At 35.3% G+C, this 18,617-nt stretch overlaps 1 non-coding gene across 1 annotated transcript; it reads right to left on the bottom strand.

The window, feature by feature from the left end:
• Nucleotides 1–12,120: 12,120 nt before the first annotated feature.
• On the bottom strand, nt 12,121–12,284 carry LOC147823141 (U1 spliceosomal RNA). Its single transcript, XR_015444590.1, has one exon. It is a non-coding gene; the product is annotated as a U1 spliceosomal RNA (small nuclear RNA).
• Nucleotides 12,285–18,617: the final 6,333 nt, after the last annotated feature.

The following is an 18,617-nucleotide window of genomic DNA, read 5'->3' as shown; positions in this document are numbered from 1 at the left end:
AAAGAAACCACAAAAACTTCATAAACACATGAAAATTGAACAACACACTTCTGAATGACCAATGCATCACAGAGGAAATTAAATAAGAAATCAGACAGTTCCTTCAATTAAATGAAAATGACAGTACAACACATCGGAATCTATGGGATACAATGAAAGTAGTCTTATGAGGGAAATTCATAGCAGTGAATACTCATTTTAGGAAAACAGAATGAGCCCAATTAAACAACCTGATACTGAACCTCAAGCCTCTAGAAAAAGAAGAGCAGGACAACCCCAAAGCTCATACAAGGGAGGAAATTACAAAGATCAGAAAAGAAATCATTTCAATGGATACTAAGAGAACAATGCAAAAAACCAATGAAGCCAAGAGTTGGTTTTTTTGAAAGAATCAACAAAATTGACAAACCCTTAGCCAACCCTACCAGAAAAAGGAAAGAAAAGGCCCAAATCCATGGAATTAGGAATGAAAAGGGTGAAATTACAACAGACCCAGCAGAAATCCAGAGGATCAATACCTACTTTCAGAACCTATATGCCAATTAGATGGACAACACAGAAGAAATGGACAGATTCCTAGATATACATGAATTACCAAAGTTGAACGAAGAAGACCTAAACATTCTAAACAACCTAATATCAACCAATGAAATTGAAAACTTAATTAAAAACTTACCAACTAAGAAAAGCCCAGGTCCTGATGGCTTCACTGCTGAATTCTAGAAGACATTTAGAGAGGAACTACTGCCACCTCTGTTTTACTTTTCAATGAAATTGAAAGGGAAGCAATACTCCAAATTCATTCTTGGAAGAAAGCATCACCTTGATACCCAAAGCAGAAAAAGACCCAACCAAAAAAGAGAACTATAGGCCAATCTCACTAATGAACATAGATGCAAGAATCCTTAATAAGATACTGGTAAATAGAATGCAGAAGATCATCAAGAGGATCATACACCCTGACCAATTGGGATTCATGCCAGGGATGCAGGGATGGTTCAACACATGCAAATCAATCAATATGATACAGTATATCACTAGAGCCAAGGACAAAAACCATATTATAATCTCCATAGATGCGGAAAAAGCATTTGACAAAATCCAACATGCATTTATGATAAAAAAAATCTACAAAAGGTTGAAATAGACAGTCTCTACCTCAATCTGATAAAAGCTATCTATAAAAAACCAACAGCCAATATCATACTAAATGGTCAAACACCGAAATCCTTCACACTAAAATCAGGAACATGACAAGGATGTCCACTATCACCACACTTGTTCAATATAGTTTTGGAAACATTAGCCATGGCAATTAGACAAGAGAAAGAAATAAAAGGAATAAAAATAGAAAATGAAGAAGTCAAATTGTCATTATTTACACATGATATGATACTCTATATAGAAAACCCCAAGAATGCCACCAAAAGTCTTCTAGACCTAATAACCACATTCAGTCAAGTAGTTGGATACAAGGTCAACACACAAAAACCAATAGCTTTCCTCTACACAAACAACAGACTCACTGAGAGGAAAATAGGGGGAAAATTCCTTTTACAATAGCATCCAAAAAGCTGAAATACCTAGGAATCAACCTAACAAAAGAAATCAAAGTCTTCTCTGAAAACTATAGCACTCTGAAAAGAGAGACTGAAGATGCTATCAGAAATGGAAAGACATCCCTTGCTCCTGGGTAGGAAGGATCCACATAGTGAAAATGGCCATACTTCCAAAACTGCTATTTAGATTCAATGCAATCCCAATTAAAATCTCAGCAGCATACTTCACAGACCTTGAGAAAACAATCCAAAAATTCATCTAACAGCAGAAGAGACCCAGAATATCAAAAGCAAATCTAAGTAACAGAGACATGGCAGTGGGTATCACAATCCCCAACTTCAAACTATACTACAAAGCTACTGTGATAAAAACAGCATGATACTGGCAAAGAAACAAACTGGAGGACCAGTGGAATAGATTAGAAGATCCAGAAACAACTCCAGACACCCTCAGCCATCTCATCTTTGTTAAAGGAGCCAAATACCCTCACTAGAGGAAAGATAGCCTCTTTAATAAATGGTGCTGGAAAAATTGGGTTTCAACTTGTCAAAGATTAAACCTAGACTTCTATCTTTCACCATGCACTGAACTATAATCAAATTGGATTAAAGATGTAAGTATTAAAATAAAAATGCTGAATTGGCTGGAACAGAGGTTAGGTGCAGCTCTTGAAGACATTGGTGTAGGAAAAGATGTTATGAACAAAACTTCAGTTGCCCATGAACTAGCACAAACAATAAACATGTGGGATCTCATCTTATTAAAAAGCTTCTCCACAGCAAGAGAAACCACCAGCAATGTGAAGAGACAACTCACAATGTGGGAAAAAATCTTCACCCTCTGTTCCTCAGACAAAGGCATACCATCACAAATCTATAAAGAACTTAAAAAGTGAAACTTCCCAAATTTAAAGACCCGATCCTACAATGGGCATCTGAAATGAACAGACATTTCTTAGAGAAAGAAGTAGAAATAGCAAATAAACATATGAAAAAATGTTCAACATAACTGGCCATTCGAGAGATGCAAATGAAAACAACGCTGAGATTCCACCTCACTCCAGAAAGAATGGCTGCTATCATGAAATCAACCAACAACAAATGCTGGCAGGGCTGTGGGGAAGGAGGAAACCACCACTGCTGGTGGAAGTGTAGACTGGTGCAACCACTGTGGAAATCAATATTGAGATACCTCAAAGAACTAGGACTGAAAGTGCCATTTGACCCAGCTATTCCCCTGCTGGGTATCTTCCCCAAAGAATTAAAGAATACCACAGTGATATATGTGCACCCATGTTCATAGTGGCACAATTTGTAATAGCCAAAACTTGGAAGCAGCCCAAATGCCCATCAACTGGAGACTGGATAAAGAAAATGTGTTTTTTAAATAAAATTGGGCACCACTCATCCATAAAAAATGAGAAATTAAAGACATTTATAACTAAATTGATGCACATTGAGGCAATACTCAAGTGAAATAAATAGGACACACATGTGTAAATACTGAATAGTTTCTCTGGTGTAAGACACTGAAAGTGTAAATAAGGACTAGAGGCTATAATAGATGATGTGAAATAGGAAGAAAAGGGACAAAGGGGAAGGGGAAGTGGGAGGAGTAGGGAAAGGAAAGAAGGGAATGGAACTACTATGATAAAATGAAAAAATGGAAACAAAGTCTTTGTAAATAGGGTGTGATGGAGGGGTTGAAAGGAGGGCAGGAGAATGGGGAAAAATAAGAACCAAAAGAGATTATGTAAAGGTGCAAATTTCCAATGATGTATGTCATTATATTTTATACCTAAAATGTACCAATGATTACAATGAATAATTGATAATGCAAAATAGGAAGAAAAGGTCCAAAGCAGTAGGGGAATTGGCAGGGGTAGGGAAAAGGAAAGAAGGGAAAGGAAAAATTATGAGAAATGGAAAAAAAAAGAAATAAAGTCTTTATAAATAGGGAAGGGAGGAGGGGGTGAAAGGACGGCAGGGAATGGGGAAAAAATAAGAACCAAGATACATCATGTAAAGGTACAAGATCCCAATGATAAATGTAAATGTATTGTATACCTAAAATGTACCAATAAAAGAATTTAAGGGGAAAATGTTTTTAAAAAGTAATCTACAACATTTTTACTCAAAATTTCATTCCCCCAGGGAATAAATATGTGTCAAGTAACTTCATGAAGAGAAAGTATAATCATTTAGTTCACTGTGATCTTTCTCCACATTGATTCTAATTGAATGGAATTGGAGAAAGAAACAAGATGTTAGAGTAGGGGTTGAAAACCTTTTCATGTAAAGTGCCAGAGAGCAAATGTTTTACAGTTTGCAGGTCATAAGATCTCTCTAACAACTACTCAATGGTTGTAATGCACAAGTGCCATAAGTAATAGGAAAATAACAAACAGCCAAAGCTGAGTTAAAAAAAAAATTGTGAACACAGAAATTTAAGTTTTATGTAATTTTCACCTCATAAAATATTATACTTCCTTTGATTTTTTTCCTTTATCAATTTAAACATGTAAAAACCATTCTTAATTCTTAGATCAAGACTAGATTTGAGCCAAACCTGTATCTCACCAACACCATTATCAGTTATTATTCAATTTTGTAGCAACTATATGAAATGATTAATAGAAAATATCACCTGGCTCCAGCCCGCTGGAGAGAGAGGTGCCTGGCTGCTGGGAGCCAGACTCGGTCCAACCTGTGCCACGCCCACCGGGGACCAGCCAGAAGGTGAGAACTCCTCCCCACTTGCCATGCCCACAGTGGCAACCCGTTTAGCCTCCCCCCCCCACCTCTGGCCTCCTGGCTGTGCCGCTACATGGTGCCACACTACAAAGACAAAGGGGACACCAGACCACTGTACTTGGTAAGTTGGAGGGATCATCACCTCTCGTTGGAACTTGGACTATCTTCAGGGGAAAGGCAGCTGGAACCTGCAGTAGAACCTTGCAGAGTTCAACCCTGCAGGAGGACAGGGAGCTCAACTTGGGACTTGCAGCCAGAAATCTGCCTGAATTCCACTGATCTGAGACTGGCTTGCTGAGATGCATTGATTTATAACTCTGCACACTGCTGCCCATGTTGTCTATTGTGACAGCAGAGACATACCCTGAAGGAGGCATTTCATTTTCATTTTTACTTTTTATTTCCAAAATTATTATCATGGGGGTGTTTTTGCTCTTATTTATTTTTCTTTTTTCCTACTCTTTGAAAATTTTTATTTTTCTCTAACTTTTTTCTTTCTTTTCTCTTTCCTTTCTCTCTCTCTCTCTCTCTCTCTCTCTCTCTCTCTCTCTCTCTCTCTCTCTCTCTCTCTCTCTCTCTCTCTCTCTCTCAATCTCTTGCTGTCCCACATTGTTCTTCATCTCCCTCTTTGTTCCTGTTCTGGCCCGAATTCGTATTTCTTCATTTTCTTTTCTTCTCTTTTTCTTTCTCTCACTTGTGTCCTCTGGACTCATTGCTAACCTTCCCCTATCCTTCTAACTGCCTATCCCTCCCTCCCCAACTCCTTCTAACTCTCCATCCAGAAAGGTAAAATTGCTATATTGAAAAGTTTATTCACTATAAACGTAGGTTGGGTTGGTCCTCAATTTTGATTTAATTCACACAATTAAAGGTGATAGATTAATAACTAACACAAATTGTCACTTTCTAAGATGTACTTGATGTTATTATGGTGTTGCTGATTGTATCACTTGGGCTAAGGTGTTGTGATTGATCTAATCAGTTGTCCTTCCTGGCTTAATGAAAATGAGACAGCCTCAGAGTCATTAGAGATTCAAAACCTAAAGACCAGCTATATCTGGAAGATGCCTCTGAGAAGCAATCACTCCATTAGTGTTCTAATTACAAGCAACAAAGATACTTACAATAAGCAATTTCAAGGTATCAACCCAGGAATTAAACCAAAGACAGTACCAAAATTAAAAATGAGAAGACATTTAAGCAAGGCACAAACTCAGACTTCCACCCCACCAAGGGTAAATTCTGGGGCAAACGAGGTGGAAAAGCCTGATACTCAACCACCTGGACATCCTGAAATGATACCACAGGAAGTAACAAAACAGATGAATGAGGCCCTAGAAAAATTCAAAACAGAAATAATTTCCCAGATAACTACAGAGATGGTGAACAGAGTAAAAGACATGATTAGAGGCTCTAGAACAGAAACAGATAAAGAAATAGATGATCTCAGAAACATGCTGGAAGCCATGAATGCCTAGCATGAGAAAGAAATGGAAACCATGATCGCCCAACATAGGAAAGAAGTGGAATCCATGAAACAGATTTGAACAGATATCTAGGAGATGAAAAACTCCATTGAAAGTATGCACAGCAGATTATATATCAGATCTATCAGAGCAGATAGAATATCAGATATAGAAAACAGGATTGAGGTTAATGACTATGAAAACAGAGATTTCTTCAAAATAGTAACGGACCATGAGAAATCAATCCAGCAGCTGCCAGATGATGCAAAGAAGAATAACAAGACTGATAGTAGCCCACAAAAAAGCAGGAAAAAGTGTAATTGACATAAAAAATGCTGTACACAGAAGTAATAGTAGAAAACTTCCCAGACAGAGATAGAGAATTGGACATACAGATAAGTGAGGCATATAGAACTCCAGCTAGTTATGATAAAAAAAATCTACACCTAGACATATACTCAAGATGCTAGAAACCCAAAAGAAGAACAAAATCCTACAAGCAGTTAGAGAAAAGAAAATAATCACCTACAAAGGAAAGCCCATCAGAATCATAGCAGACTTCTCATAATAAACTCTCAAGTCAAGGACAGCCTGGAGTGAAGTATTTCAAGCCCCAGAAGAAAATAACTTCCAACCTAGACTGTTGTATCCTGAAAAATTATCTTTCAAAATCAATGGGGAATTTAGATACTTCCATGACAAAGAACATCTGAAAAATTTCATGAACACTAAACCAGCACTCCAGACAATTCTAAACAATATCCTAGAAAAAGATAACAAAGATCACAACTCCATGAGGCCCAACAGAGGGAAGCCACCAGGCAAGGCAAGAAACTAAAGGGAAAGAGGAAAATAAAAAATAAAAGAGCCAACAACAGTAAAACATCATGATAAGGATGAGTCAGTATCTATCAATTATAACCATCAATGTCAATGGCCTCAATTCACCAATCAAAAGAAATAGACTGGCAGAAGGGATTAAGACACAAAATCCAGCAATATGCTGTATACAAGAAACACACCAAACTCAAAAAGAAATTCATAGACTGAAAGTAAAAGGATGGAAAACAGTTCTCCATGCCACAGCAACCCAGAAAAAAGGAGGGGTAGCAATCTTATTTGCAGACAAAGTAGATTTCAAACCAAAACTAATTAAGAGAGACAAAGATGGTCACTACATCCTTGTGAAGGGAACAATCCAAGCAGAAGGGATGACAATCCTAAATAAATATGAACCAAATATGAATGCCCCCAACTATACAAACCAAATATTAATGGACATGAAAAACCAAATGAGCACTAATACAATTGTAGTGGGGGACCTCAATACCCCACTATCACAAATAGACATATCATCTAGACAAAAAATTAACAAAGAAATTCTAGAACTAAATCAAGCTATTGAACAAATGGACTTAATAGATGTTTACAGAGTGTTCCACCCCACAAAATCAGAATACATATTATTTTTGGCTGCACATAGGTCATTCTCCAAAATAGACCACATGCTGGCTCATAGGACATGTCTAAGTAAATGCAAAAGAATTGAAGTTACCCCTTGTATATTATCAGACAATAGTGCAATAAAATTGGAGATCAATAATACAAGAAACCGCAAAACACCCACAAACACATGGAAATTGAATAACACCCTCCTGAACAACCAATGGATCACAGAGGAAATTAAAGAAGAAATTAGACAGTTTCTACAAGTAAATGATAATACCAGTACAACATACAGGAATCTGTAAGACACAATGAAAGCAGTTCTATGCAGGAAATTCATAGCAGTGAGTGCCCATATTAGGACAACAGAGAGAATTCAAATTAAAAACCGAATGCAGAACTTCAAACTCCTAAAAAAAGAAGAGCATAACAAACCCAAAGCTAGTACAAAAGAGGAAATTATAAAGATCAGAGCAGAAATCAATGCAATGGAGACTAAGAGAACGATAGAAAAAAAATCAATGAATCAAAGAATTGGCTTTTCAAAAGAATAAATAAAATCCATAAACCTTTAGCCAACCTTATCAGACAAAGGAAAGAAAAGACTCAATTCTATGCAATTAAGAACAAAAAAGGTGAAGTCACAACAGATCCAACAGAAATCCAAAGCATCGTCAATACCTACTTTGAGAGCCTGTACTCTAATAACATGGAAAACACAGAAGACATGGATAGATTCCTAGATACATACAAATTGCCAAAGTTAAATGAAGAAGATATAGAAATTCTAAACACCCCAATTACAATGGGTGACATCAAAAACATAATTAAAAATTTACCAACAAAGAAAAATCCATGTCCTGATGACTTCACTGCTGAATTCTACAAGACATTTAAAGAAGAACTATCACCATTACTCTTTAAACTTATCAATTAAATTGAACAGGAAGCAATACTTCCAAATTCATTCCTGGAAGCAAGTGTTACTTTGATTCCAAAACAAAGGAAAGACCCAACCCAAAAAGAGAACTACAGGCCAATCTCCCTAATGAACATAGATGCAAAAATCCTCAACAAGATTCTGGCAAACAGAATACAGAGGGTCATCAAGAAGATCATACACCCTGACCAAGTCAGATTTATCCCAGTGATGCAGAGATGGTTCAACATACATAAATCAATACATGTAATACACTATATTAACAGAGCCAAAGACAAAAACCATGTGATCATTTCAATAGATGCAGAAAAAGCATACGACAAAATCCAACACCCATTCATGATAAAAACCCTACAGAAAATTGGAATACAATGTCTTTGTCTCAACCTGACTAAGGCTATCTATGAAAAACCAACAGCCAACATCATACTAAATGGTCAAAAACTGAAAACTTTCATGCTAAAATCAGGAACAAGACAAGGATGTCCACTATCACCACTCCTGTTTAATATTGTTTTTGAAACATTAGCCATACCAATTAGAAAAGAGAAAGAAATAAAAGGAATAAAGATAGAAAAAGAAGAAGTGAAATTGTCATGATTTGCTGATGATATGACACTTTACATAGAAGACCCAAAAAGCTCTGCCAAAAGACTTCTAGACTTAATTGACAGATTCAGTAGAGTAGCTGGATACAAGGTCAACACTCAAAAAACAATAGCCTTCTTGTACACAAATAACAAACTGAGAGAGAAATTAGGGAAACAATTCCTTTTACAATTGCATCCAAAAAGAGAGAAATATCTAGGAGTCAATCTAACAAAGGAAGCAAAAGACTTCTACACTGAAAACTACAGCACTCTGAAAAAAGAGATCAAAGAAGATACAAGAAAATGGAAAGACATCCCTTGTTCCTGGGTAGGAAGAACCAATATAGTGAAAATGGCCATACTTCCAAAACTACTGTATAGATTTACTGCAATGCCAATTGAAATTCCAACAATATACTTCACAGAACTAGAGAAAACAATCCAAAAATTCATTTCGAACAATAAGAGACCCAGAATAGCAAAAGCAATTCTAGGCAACAGAGATAGGGCAGGGGGTGTCACAATCCCCAACTTGAAACTATACTACAAGGCTACTGTGATTAAAAACAGCATTTTATTGTCAAAGAAACAGACCCGAGGATCAGTGGAATAGATTTGAAGATGCAGAAACAGCTCCAGACACACTCAGCCACCTCATCTTTGACAAAGGACCCAAACAACCTCACTGGAGAAATGATAGCCTCTTTAATAAATGGTACTGGAAAAATTGAGTTTCAACTTGCCAAAGATTAGAACTAGACCTATATCTCTCACCATGCACTAAACTAAAATTGAAATGGATTAAAGATCTAAATATTAAAACAGAAACACTAAATCAACTGGAAGAGAAATTAGGTAGAACTCTTGAAGGAAAAGACTTTATGAACAAAACCTCAGTGGCACGGAAACTTGCAGAAAGAATCCAGAACTGGCATCTCATCTTAAGAAGCTTCTGCACTGCAAGTGATACCACCAACAGTGTGAAGCGACAACTCACAATGTGGGAAAAAATTTTTAGCTGCTGTACCTCAGACAAAGGACTACTATCTAGAATATATAAAGAACTGAAAAAAATCAAACACCCCAAATTTGAAGACCCAATTCAAAAATGGGCATATGAAATGAACAGACATTTCTCAGACAGAGAAGTAAAAGCAGCAAATAAACATGTGAAAAAATGTTCAACATCATTGGTCATTCAAGAGATGCAGATGAAAACAACACTGAGATTCCACCTCACTGCAGAAAGAATGGCTGTTATCAAGAAATCAACCAACAACAAATGCTGGCAGGGCTGTGGGGAGAAAGCAACCCTTCTCCATTGTTGGTGAAAGTGCAGACTGGTGCAACCACTGTGGAAATCAGTATGGAGATACCTCAAAGAACTAGGGCTAGAGGTCCCTAGTGGTACAGTTCACAATAGGGAAAGCTTCAAAACAGCCCAAGTGCCCATCAACCGGAAACTGGATAAAGATGTGGTTTTTTAATAAAATGGACTACTACTCAACCATAAAACTAGAGACATTTATAGCTAAATGGATGCACATTAAGGCCATACTCTTAAGTGAAATAAAAAGGACACACCTGTGTAAATACGGAATAGTTTCTCTAGTGTGAGAAACTGAAAGTGTAATTAAGGATTAAAATGAATAATTGATAATTTGAAATAAGAAGAAAAGGTCCAAAGGGATAGGGGAAGTGGGAGGGGAAGGTGAAAGGAAAGAAGGGAAAGGAAAAATTATGAGAAAATGAAAAAATGGAAACAAAGTCTTTGTAAATAGGGAAGAGGGGGAGGAATAAGAACCAAGATACCTCATGTACAGGTACAAGCACCCAATGTTAAATGTAAACGTATTGTATACCTAAGATGTACCAATAAAAGAATTTAAGCAAAAAAAAAAAAGAAAGTAACACCTGGCTCAATACTTGGTACATAGTATTGTCTTGATTATTTGGTACATAGTAGTAATTACTTGATAAATAGTGATAAAGTACTTATTTCTCTCACCTATCTCTTTCCCCTCCTTCTTGTTTATCCAGTCAACAAATTGAATTATTTAATTCAACAAATATTTTTGAGTTGGTTAGAATATACAAATACCATTCAAATACTGAGGATAAAGCAATACATAATATGAAAGGAGGTATAACATTAAACCTGTTTATTTCAAAAATAGTTTTGTGATAGAAATGAAATTGTGTATATGAAAATTATTAAACATTGTATCAGTATTTCTCAAACGTTTTGGTTTCAAGGCTCTTTCCTACTCTCAAAATTATTGAATAAATTTTGAATGCTCTTAATTATGTGAGAAAAATACACAAACACATATGCATTTGCTATAGTAGAAGTTGTAACAAAAGTATTTAAAATATGTATTATCTAATTCATTTAAAACAAAATAAGAAACTCAATACTTGTTGGTGTAAATACACTGTTTTATAAAAATTGCTATCTTTTATTAAAGGTCTTCCCCCAAACAAAATATATTTTGTGAGAAGAAAGGCACTATTTTACATTTTACAGATCTCATTAATGCCTGGCCTAATAGAATACAGTTGAATTATCAAATTTGCTTCTTTTTAAAATTCTTATTTGTTTTAGCTGTAGGACATGAAAAGAATTCAACCTCCCATAAATAAGTCATTAGAAAGGAGGGGATTGTTTTAATATCTTTTTCAGATATTCTTTCATACTTCACTAAAAACTTAAGTGATAAGTAAGGTGCAGTATGGATTCTGAAACCATATTAATAAATATATACTAATGCCAGGCATCGTGGTGCATACCTGTAATCCCATCTATTGGGAGGCAGAGGCAGGAGGATTGCCAAGAGTTCAAGACCACCCCGGACTCCATAGTAAGATTCTTGTCTCAAAAAAATTAAACTGTTACATTAAAATTCATTTGTCTTTTTTTTTTGATACTGTGGATTGAGCCCAGCACCTTTGCACTGAAGTACATCCTATACCTTATGATTTTTAATTTTTAGACAGAATCTTGCTAAGTTGATCAATTTCCCAAGCTGGGCTCAAACTTCAAATCTTCTCCAGCCTCCCAGGGTACTGGGATTACAGGCATGTGCCACCATGCCTGCCTTTTATCTTGCACTTTGAATAAATCTTTTATCCATTCATGATGTTGATCTCATATGGACACAGAGATTTCCAGCCCACAATTTGAGCACAACTATGCTATATAGCATTACTTATTAATTTAATAGATATATTGAGTTGTTATCATATGCCAGCCACTTTTCTATGAGTCAGAGATACAAAACAAAAGCAAAAAATTCAGATTTAACATGACCTTTTCCTTCTTAGCTCTCATAGTGTTTGTTTGTTTGTTTGTGGGTTTTTTTTAGTCAAAGAAAGCATGAATGCAGTCCCCCACTACCACAAATGATGCAGTTGAGTTTCCCACATTTGGGGAAATCACAGGAGTCAGCACATGAAGAGTGTGATGGATAAGCCTCACCCTGGGAAAAACACCTTTGTGATCATGGTCTCTCTTCTGCCAGATAAGTATTAGCCCATAGTTTTTAGTATATTACCTTTGAGGGTTCTTGAGCTTAAGAAGTTTCTCTCCCAAGCAAAAATATTTTGTAAGCCAGAAAGTTTCCATCTCAAACCATACTAGAGAATACTTGCTCTTCAAAGAAAAAAGAAATATAGTACTTTCTCAGGTATGCAAATAAATGTGGGCCAGTAAAACTTGTTTATTCACATACTTCCTGTATTGCTTTATCATTTCCACCACCACAGTAAACCACCCAGATAGATGACTAATTCTAACATCTTCACACATTAAAGCCAGATGCCATCATCTTTCTTTCAAAAAATTCCAGAATCCCCTGTATCACCTCCAACCTTTTATATTCTTCTAGGCACAAATTCATAACAAACTATTACTTCATAAAGTGACCTCACACATCAACTCTTTGAACTCTGCATGTGTTAATTAAGCTAGAATGATTTGAGACTCAGAAAAACCCCAACACTTTCTGTGGTTGATGATTTTTTTTGATCCAGCCATTTTTTTCACCTTTAATCAAAATTATGTTATAATGTTCAGCTATGTAGCCTAGTTTCCTAATATGGATGTGAAGATAGATGGCTTAATAAGGAAAAATGGAAAAGAGGGAATCAGGTTGTATTACTTAGAATTTAGTTCAAAGATATAAATCAAATATTACTACTCAGAAGAGAAACTGTCTGACATTGGAGATCAGGGATTTTTGTTGTGTTCATATATATAAATATTGCATATTCTGCTTTAATTAAAGCAGATGTTACATGAATGTTAAATTTAAAATGAGGATAATCCAAATATAAAGAAATAGCTTAATACATTGATTGATAATTTCAGAGATAAATATATTGATGGTAATGTTACACTCAAGATAGAAATGACAGCTCCTAGGGCAGAGAAGGTGAGTCAATCCCAGCGGCCAGGAAGAGGCTCCCCCACTGCCATTCCAAGCTCCTAGGGCAGAGAAGGTGAGCCACATGGGAGTCAGAAGCACATCCCCCACCCAGTGTAAATGAGAAGACACATAAACAAGCCTCAAAAACAGACTTCCAGATTACCTACAGCAACCCCAAAGGGAAACAAGATGGAACAATCTGATATTCAACCACCTGGACTCCCTGAACTAGCAACAAAAGAGGATCTGGAAAAAATGAAATCCGAAATAATTTCTCAGATAAAAACAAAGATTGTGCCCATAGTGCAAGACATGATTAATAAATCTAGAGAGGACACAGATTAAAAAAAAATAGGGGCTCTGAGGAGCATGATGGAATCCCAACATAGGAAACAAATGGAATCCATAAAACAAATGCAAACAGATTTCCAGGAGATTAAATACTCCATCAAAAGTCTATGCAGCAGAATGAACCAACATGAGGACAGAATTTCACATACAGAAGATAACATTGCAATTAGTGACCAGGAAAAGAAAAATTGCTTTAAAATTGTAAGGGACCATGAGAAATCAATCCAGCAGCTGCTAGACAATGTGAAGAAGAATAACATAAGACTGATTGGAGTCAATGAAGAAACAGGAGTGAGTGCAGATGACATAAAAAAAATTGTTCACAGAAGTGATGGCAGAAAACTTCCCAAGCAGGGCAAAAGAACTTGACATACAGATAAGTGAGGCATAAAGGACTCCAACTAGCCTTGATCAAAAAAAGTCTACACATAGGCATATAATAGTTAGGATTCCAGAAATTCAAAAGAAGAACAAAATTCTACAAGCAGTGAGAGAAAAGAAACAAATCTCATACAAAGGAAAGCCCATTAGAATCACAACAGACTTCTCAATGTAAACCTTCAAGACAAGAAGAGCTTGGAGTGATGTATTTCAAGCCCTAAAGGAAAACAGCCTCCACCCCAGACTGATGTACCCTGCAAAACTATCTTTCAAATTTGATGGAGAAATAAGATACTTTCATGATAAAAACACCTTAGGAATTTCATGAATACCAAACCGGCACTCCAAAAAATTTTAGACAATATCCTGGGAAAAGAAAATGAGGATCACAACCCCAGGAAGCCCAGCAGAATGAATCCATTGGGCATGACAAATTAAACACAAAAGGGAAGAATCCAACAAAAAGAAAAAGTCATGACAAGGCTTTTAAAACTTTTAGCTTCATCTCTCTAATGAATATATAATTCAATCTTGTTATTGTTCATGGTTAGTATTTTTCTGATTCTAGTGTTGCACACCTTACCTTGTGCTGTACTGGCTATTATCATCTTGTGTCTACTTTTTAATTGGGTTGTCTATTAATGGGCTGTAAGAATTAATATTCTGGTCATAGGTTATATGCATTGTAAATATGGTCTGTTTAGGGACTACTTTTCATTTTAACGATGTCATTTAAAGTTCTAAATTTTCATGGAATCTCATTTATCAATTTTTTTTTATACATCATGTCTTTTGTATTGTAGGAAGTTCTTGCCTACCCTAAATTCATAAACATTTTCCCTTATAATTTCTTCTTAAAGTTTTATACTTTTAGGCTTTCATATTTAGGTTCATAGATCCTTCCAAGTTATTTTTATGTATGGAAATAAAGGGTTGAGGTCAACTTTTTATATACAGATACCAGATGTTCTAGTGCTGTTTGCTGAAAACACTCTTTTCCTTGGCTCTTGAATTGAGTTTATATTCTATAAAATGTTAATGTTAAATAATCTTTCAAAACTCAGTGGACCATATATGTGTGGTTCTATTTCTAGATTCTCTGTTTTATTCCAATGATCTATATGTCTTTCCTTACACCAACACTGCCTTGATTACTGTAACTTTAGAGGAAGTCTTAAAATTAGGTACTCAATGTCTTCCAACACTTTCTTTTGTTGGTTTTTTTTTTTACTTTTCTAGGTCCTTTGTACTCCTACCTTTTAAATTTCAATATCCAATTCTTCATTTATAGCAAGTATACACAGACCTGAATTTTTATATATACCTTGTGTTTTCTAATCCTGCTAAATTCAAATACAAGTTCTTGGGGCTCCTAGAGATTTCTTAGTATTTTCTCTGTAGACGATCATTTCATCTACATATAAAGATTTTGCTTCTACCTTGCCAATCCTATCCTAATTGTGTCATTTTATTGCCAGACTATTTTGGTTTGGGCCTATGTTTCAAAGTTTAATGGACAGATGAAGAGTAGGCATATATGCCCTTGTTCCCCACCTTAAGGAGAAAGCATTGTATCTTTCCCATTCATATAAGGTGTTTTTGCTGGAAGTATGGAGTACATGTCTTTGATCTATTGAGAAGGTTCTGTTCTACTTCTAGTCTCCTGATAGCTTTTACCATGAACAGCTGTAGAATTTAGTCCAATACCCTTTCTCCAACTAGTGACAGGATCATAATGGCTTTTTCTTTTCCTCTGTTAAAATGATGGCTTCTGGTTGTAGATCTTCCAATGCTGAACCAACACTGCCATCCCTATAATAAAACCACTTTCTACATACTGCCAGATCTGACTTCTAATAGTTTGTTTTGTTAAACAAATTTCTGTCTATGTTCATACTTTTTTCTTCTATTATCTTTATCCAGTTTTAGGATTAGCACAACATTGAGTTCCTAAAATGAGGGTAGAGGTGTTCCTTTTTTTTCTGCTTTAAATATTTGATATAATTTATCAGTTAAAATGTATATGAGCCTGTTGTTGTCATATAGGTAGGTTTTCAAGTTAGGAATATACTTTCTTTAATAGGTGCTATTCAAATTTTATATTTCCTCCAGAGTCAGTTTCATTAATTTGTCTTCCAAGGTACTTCTTAGAAGTTGTCAAATTTATTTCAAAACAGATTTTTGAAATATGCTTTCTATATCCTTTTAAATTCTGTAAAATCTGTGGTAATGTCTCCTAGATCTTGATATTGTAATTTTAAATATGTATAATTTATATTATGTAATAGGATGTAAAGGTCTAAAGGAGTAGGGGAGGTGGGAGGGGTAGGGGAAAGGAAAGAAGGGAAAAGAAAAAATATGAGAAAAGGAAAAAAATGGAAACAAAATCTTTGCAAATAGGGAAGGGTGGGCAGGGGAAGGGGCAAAAAATAAGAACCAAGAGACTCATGTAATGGTACAAAATCCCAATGATGAGTGTAACTGTATTTTATACCTAAAATGTACCAATAAACTTAATGGGGGGAAAAAAAGATAGAAATGACAATTTGTCTTAGTTACTTTTTTCTCCTTGCTGAGACAAAATACCCAACACCTGAAGTTAAAGGGGAAAAGGTTTATTTGGCTTATCGTTTGTAGAGGTATCAGTCCATAATCAGCTGGCTCCAAGGCAGTATGGCAGTGGAAGACAGCAAAAGCAACAAGGAACCTTAGCAGCATATTTCTGCCCCCCTTTTCCCATCCAAACTACTAACAGCAGGTAGCACTCATGCCCTTAATCCTTGGGCTTAGTCCCACCATGAATCAGTCACACACTCTAGATTCATAAACCTTGAAAAAGCATGAGGCTTTGGGGGAACATCTAAACACAAACCATAACACCATTTAAACTTCTAGCTTAAGTATAGGATAATCATTAAACTTTGAAAAATGCCCAGTTCCTCTTCTTACAAATGAGAAGAGTAATACTTCCCAGACCCAGTTTTCTTTTTAGTTTCATAAGCTTATTTTAATTTTTTAAATTTTAACAATTCAAATAAAAGTCAGCTAGTCAACATAAATACAGAATAAATGCACACAATTTATAGCCATGTACATAAATGCAATAGCAAAACTTACATGAATGGGCAAAAGTTATCAACTCTTTGAAGTTCACTATTTAGCTATGACTTATGTGTCATAATTGTTCACATATACTGGTGTACACATTCAAAAGGTTTAAAATAAAAACAGAGCTAGAATTTTCAATTTTTAAGAGTAGCAAAAAAGTCCAGTTTTTAAAGTACTAAAAGAGATCGTGCATTTAGCCAAACTACCACAATCCTGGCACCTAATAGGACTCAACAAATGTTAGCTTCCTTCCTTTCCTTCTTTCTGAGCATCTTATAGAAGCATGATCCCTAGAATGTACTCTTCTTAATAGACTAGAAGAAAACAATAACCATCAACACACTCCAGGCTTTTTCAAAATGTGTCCCTATGTGTACTTTTAAAAGCCAGAAGGTATCCAATGACTATTATTAAGCACCTATTACATGCCAAGTCCTACTATGTCCTGGAGATACAGCTCTGAATGTGTCATATGTAGTGTCTGAGTCTCATGGAGAAAACACTCTCCATTAAATAATTATACATTGTCCATATTTCTTGCTTTTTCTTTTTTAAATCTTCTCACTGAATGAATTTCTGTTAAAAAATTTCGATAAGGATTTTGAAAAAGTTAAGGATGCGATGTGAGCCTATATAATAAGAGGGTTAACTCAACTATTTTATACCAAAGACAAAAGAAAGATATTTCACTGATTCTAAAGATAAAGGAACAGTTCATACGGAAATGTAGAGGATAACTGATGTCTTTCATCTAAGGAGTCATAAAAAAATTTTTTTAGATGCTGAAGTTGAGGTTAAAACATAGAAATTCACAATGAGTAAAAAGGTTTACAACTTAGCACGCTATGAACACTGACATTAATTGAAGAAAAGATAAAAATAATCCATAACATTTAGGGGAAGAATTGAACCCTGAATGTTACTTTGAAAGTATTATTTTCTAGTGACATGTATGGAAGAAAGGAATAGATGAAAAGGACATTTCAACATCATTATTATTGTTATTGTTATTATTAGTATTACTGGGAGTTGAATCCAAAGCCTTTGCTCTGAACTACATCCCCATCCCTTTTTTTATTTTTTAACTTTGAGATACTCTCTTAAGGTCACTAATTTGCTTAGGCTGGGCTCAGCCTTAGCCCAAGTAGCTTGTATTACAGGCATGCACCACTGCACCTAGCTTGACTACTATTTTCATTAAAAACTTCTTATAAAGATAAACACAAGTTGACTAAACTGAATTATATTCTGTGATTTCTCAAATATATGTGTTGGAAAAAAGATAAGTCCTTTGGCTCAGGGAATTTAAGTGTACAATAATAATTTCCTAAGTTATTTATATAATGTGTGACAGTCAACAATGAAGTTTTACAGGGTTGATCTTAAAACAAAAATGAATGCTAAGCAACACACATGACTAAATGTGCATATCAAGAAAAGCATACAAAGGCAACTCTGTAGAGATAGGAATATATTGCTCTAAGTTCTGAAAAAGTGACATTTAGAAACTTAATTTCATAGGAATTTTCCCAAAGGGACATTTTCACATATAACAAGCCACTCTGACTGGGATTGTTAAATTCTTTTTTTTTTTT

The sequence above is a fragment of the Heterocephalus glaber genome, unplaced genomic scaffold (genome assembly GCF_053883595.1).
Source record: "Heterocephalus glaber isolate CG9 unplaced genomic scaffold, H.glaber_assembly_v1.0 deba00001600, whole genome shotgun sequence".
NCBI classification, from domain to species: Eukaryota; Metazoa; Chordata; class Mammalia; order Rodentia; family Bathyergidae; genus Heterocephalus; species Heterocephalus glaber.
This window is presented reverse-complemented; position numbering and strand designations above follow the sequence as displayed.